The sequence below is a fragment of the Vanessa atalanta genome, unplaced genomic scaffold (genome assembly GCF_905147765.1).
Source record: "Vanessa atalanta unplaced genomic scaffold, ilVanAtal1.2, whole genome shotgun sequence".
NCBI classification, from domain to species: domain Eukaryota; kingdom Metazoa; phylum Arthropoda; class Insecta; order Lepidoptera; family Nymphalidae; genus Vanessa; species Vanessa atalanta.
In genome coordinates, this window is record NW_025919967.1 from 7,501 (window position 1) to 12,500 (window position 5,000).

The window sequence follows — 5,000 nt, forward strand, 5'->3', positions numbered from 1 at the left end:
TGTTGTTGTTTTTTTTTTTCTTTTTTTTTTTATTGTTGTTGTTGTTGTTGTTGTTGTTGTTGTCGTTGTTGTTGCATTGACGTTGCATAATATCATATAATCATATACTATCTATAAAAATATAGAACAAAATAATCGAAGTTTTGGAGATTTTGGAGGGTTTGGGGTGTCAGTTGGGGGGGAGGGGGTTGGGGAGGGGGAGGGGGGGGGTTCGGATAGGGCTGCGTGTTCTGGGGTTCGTCGTCTTATGATATCAGATCGAATATGAGAAACATAATAAAATAATAATAATAATAAAAAAAAAAATACATTCCGTTCGAACGAGCCGAATGTCATACTCATCGTCAGGCATATATATGGAGTAGTGACGGTTCGAACGTCGAACATTCAAAAATTGATGTTAGACGCGAAGTGACCGGATCAGTACTCTTGTATAACGAAAAAAATGTTATTATCGTTTTCATTTGTCGTCTTTGTTGCGTGTCTTCTGGCGTGTCTCTCGATTCGTCGTATCGCGTTATATTATACTTTACGTAGTGTAACAACAAGTATGTACGTACGATTCGTCTCGACCGCTGGGGGATATTCACTGACACACGTGAAAATGATAAAAAGATTCTTATTCGTTCTGTAAAACTGTGCCGACCGACGGACGCACGTAGATCTCTCTGCCTCATGCGCTCTTCCTCTTATCGTCGTCGTCGTCGCTCTCGCTACAATCTATCCTCATGGAATAAATGTTGATTCATTGTAGTCGATCTGCGACGTCGCGACGATATGAGAAAACGTTAGAGACGGAGTTCTTAAAAGATTCAGTGTATTCGTATAGTGTGTATAATTTTTATATTATATATGAACGGTCGTTTCTAAAATTCTTTTTGTTAATTTTTACATTTATCATGTACAAAAAATACACAACCCGAGTATCGGTACGATCACTCAAACACCGGGCGTCGATCCCAATGTTTTACGATAATAATCGTTGAACAATACATACGTACACGTCGTGTGCGAAGTGTTATTTTGAAAAAAAAACTCGATCTCGTTTAGAACGTTCGAATTCGTGACCGTTATGTGTCATTATGTGAAGACGCCTCCGCCGCCGCCGCCGCCGCCGCTGTCGTCGCGTTATATATTATAGCGCACGCGCGCGCGCGTGCTTAAAGCGCGTTTGTGTCTCATATAAATTTTTATAAGAGTCAACCGTTAAAATCTATCGCGTCTAACGCGATCGACGATACGGTGAGACGCTCGTTTCATACTGTGCGTATATTGTACATGCATGCATAAGTTTGTGTGTATTTTATATGCGAATATGAAACGAGAAGAGTAATTGACGACTTCAACAAGTCTCGGTTAGCTCCCTGGTTGATCCTGCCAGTAGTTATATGCTTGTCTCAAAGATTAAGCCATGCATGTCTCAGTGCAAGCCGTATTAAGGCGATACCGCGAATGGCTCAATATATCAGTTTTGGTTCCTTAGATCTTACTCAGTTACTTGGATAACTGTGGTAATTCTAGAGCTAATACATGCAATCAGAACTCTGACCAGTGATGGGATGAGTGCTTTTATTAGATCAAAACCAATCGACGGAGGGCGTCTCGTCCGAAGTCGTTAATTTTGATGAATCTGGATAACTTTTGCCGATCGCATGGTCCAGTACCGGCGACGCATCTTTCAAATGTCTGCCTTATCAACTTTCGATGGTAGTTTCTGCGACTACCATGGTTGTCACGGGTAACGGGGAATCAGGGTTCGATTCCGGAGAGGGAGCCTGAGAAACGGCTACCACATCCAAGGAAGGCAGCAGGCGCGCAAATTACCCACTCCCGGCACGGGGAGGTAGTGACGAAAAATAACGATACGGGACTCTTTCGAGGCCTCGTAATCGGAATGAGTACACTTTAAATATTTTAACGAGGAACAATTGGAGGGCAAGTCTGGTGCCAGCAGCCGCGGTAATTCCAGCTCCAATAGCGTATACTAAAATTGTTGCGGTTAAAAAGCTCGTAGTTGCATTTGTGCGCCGCGCTGTCGGTGCACCGCATCCGCGGTGATACTGACACGTCTGCGGAGCATATCGTCGGTGAGCCGGCGGTAAAACGCCGGTTCAATATCAAAATCCTATCGCGGTGCTCTTCAGTGAGTGTCGAGATGGGCCGACAATTTTACTTTGAACAAATTAGAGTGCTCAAAGCGGGCTCAAAATGCCGCTTGAATATTTCGTGCATGGAATAATAGAATATGATCTCGGTTCTATTTTGTTGGTTTTCAGAACTCCGAGGTAATGATTAATAGGGATAACTGGGGGCATTCGTATTGCGACGTTAGAGGTGAAATTCTTGGATCGTCGCAAGACGAACATCAGCGAAAGCATTTGCCAAAGGTGTTTTCATCAATCAAGAACGAAAGTTAGAGGTTCGAAGGCGATTAGATACCGCCCTAGTTCTAACCGTAAATATGTCATCTAGCGATCCGCCGACGTTACTACAATGGCTCGGCGGGCAGCTTCCGGGAAACCAAAGATTTTGGACTCCGGGGGGAGTATGGTTGCAAAGCTGAAACTTAAAGGAATTGACGGAAGGGCACCACCAGGAGTGGAGCCTGCGGCTTAATTTGACTCAACACGGGAAATCTCACCAGGCCCGGACACCGGAAGGATTGACAGATTAATAGCTCTTTCTTGATTCGGTGGGTGGTGGTGCATGGCCGTTCTTAGTTGGTGGAGCGATTTGTCTGGTTAATTCCGGTAACGAACGAGACTCTAGCCTGCTAAATAGGCGTCGTCATTTAGGTGTGCTCGATTTCGGTCGAGCAACTCACTGGCGGCGTATTAAAATTCTTCTTAGAGGGACCGGCGGCTTCGAGCCGCACGAGATTGAGCAATAACAGGTCTGTGATGCCCTTAGATGTCCTGGGCCGCACGCGCGCTACACTGAAGGAATCAGCATGTTCTCCCTGGCCTAGAGGCCCGGGCAACCCGTTGAAACTCCTTCGTGCTGGGGATTGGGGTTTGCAATTATCCCCCATAAACGAGGAATTCCTAGTAAGCGCGAGTCATAAGCTCGCGTTGATTACGTCCCTGCCCTTTGTACACACCGCCCGTCGCTACTACCGATTGAATGATTTAGTGAGGTCTTCGGACCGACACGCGGTGGCTTCACGGCCGTCGGCGTTGCTGGGAAGTTGACCAAACTTGATCATTTAGAGGAAGTAAAAGTCGTAACAAGGTTTCCGTAGGGGAACCTGCGGAAGGATCATTAACGTAAATTATCAATCTCGAAAGAGTGCGATAATGAACGATAATAAAATTCTAAAACACAAATATCGACGTTCGGAATGTGTCGTTTCGATGCGAGGACGCGATTCTCACTCTCTCTCTCTCACACAGCAGTGTGTCCGAGTCAGAGTCCAGAGTCGTGTAACGCGTCCTATTCTGATATTTTTCGATGTCGATTTCGAGGAAAGTACGATGTGTTAACGCACATCGTCATCTTCAAATAAAATGTATATTTCTTTTTTTTTTTTTTGTACTTTTTTTTTTTTTTAACTTTTTTTTTTTTTTTTTTAATTTTTTGAATTTTTCTCTGTATACTAAAAATAAGAGAAAAAAACGAAAAAAAAAAAAAAAATAAAAAAAAAATAAACTCATATCACTGGCGTATAGAATCGTTCGAGTGATCGTAGAAATTATAAAAATAAAACAAATTAAAAACCATTACCCTGGACGGTGGATCACTTGGCTCGCGGGTCGATGAAGAACGCAGTTAACTGCGCGTCATAGTGTGAACTGCAGGACACATTTGAACATCGACATTTCGAACGCACATTGCGGTCCGTGGAGAAACATCCAGGACCACTCCTGTCTGAGGGCCGGCTGTATAAAAATATAAACCACACTGTTCAATGTTTAATGTCGTAATGTCTATTATTTCGTAACCGACTCAATAGACTGACTGACGTTTCTCGAACATATGACGGTATCCGCGTTCGATGTGTTATATTACGTGTTTAAATATACTTAATATAAATCTCGTTCTCGGTCCGTTCAAATATAACAAATACGATGTGTATGTATGTTTACGTTTACATGCGTGTGTGTGTATATATTATTTATATTTTTATATACGCGTTCGTGTGTACGTTTACGTCACGGAGTTTCGTTATGCGACGTCAGAGAGACTGAGAGCGTCGCTCGTCGCCAGACGAGGAGCGCCCATCTCCGACCTTTCGATCGTTTCATTGAGTTGTTCTCGATCAAAGAGGGTAATCGGAGTTTAGGTGATCTCTTCGTCTCGTGATTATCGAGTACGTGCGTTTCTTTTGTTCATACTCTAATGTCAAAATTTCGAATACAAAAGCTCCGCGATCGTTACGACGTATACGAGACGAACGTGTTTATATGATGTGTAAATAAAGCGCGCTCGCATCGTTGAACGTGATGACATCGAAACATTCGTATATATATATATATATATTGTATATATATCGAGTAGGCGGACTCGACGTCCGAAGAGCGCGTCGACGCCGACGTCGGAACGATCGGAATGAAAATTCTCTCTCGTCTCGACGAAAGCGGCGCCGTCGCGTTGACGGATATCGCGTCTGCCTCGTTTTTTTTATCGTTGGCCTCAGATCAGGGAGGATCACCCGCCGAATTTAAGCATATTAGTAAGCGGAGGAAAAGAAACTAACCAGGATTTCCTTAGTAGCGGCGAGCGAACAGGAAATAGCCCAGCACTGAATCCCGCGGTTGTAACGATCGCGGGAGATGTGGTGTTCGGGAGGTATCGCTTTCTCGTCGTCGCCACTCCTGTCCAAGTTCGTCTTGAACGGGGCCGTTTTCCCGTAGAGGGTGCCAGGCCCGTAGCGACGGAGCGAGACGGCGAGAGGTACGCTCCTCAGAGTCGGGTTGCTTGAGAGTGCAGCCCTAAGTGGGTGGTAAACTCCATCTAAGGCTAAATATTACCGCGAGACCGATAGCGAACAAGTACCGTGA

The 5,000-nt window shown here is 44.4% G+C and overlaps 2 non-coding genes across 2 annotated transcripts; both read left to right on the forward strand.

Annotated features, from left to right (window-relative positions):
• Nucleotides 1-1,361: 1,361 nt before the first annotated feature.
• On the forward strand, nt 1,362-3,264 carry LOC125076492. The gene has a single exon (XR_007120451.1). It is a non-coding gene; the product is annotated as a small subunit ribosomal RNA (ribosomal RNA).
• A 456-nt stretch (nt 3,265-3,720) lies between these two features.
• LOC125076491 lies at nt 3,721-3,877 on the forward strand. The gene has a single exon (XR_007120450.1). It is a non-coding gene; the product is annotated as a 5.8S ribosomal RNA (ribosomal RNA).
• Nucleotides 3,878-5,000: the final 1,123 nt, after the last annotated feature.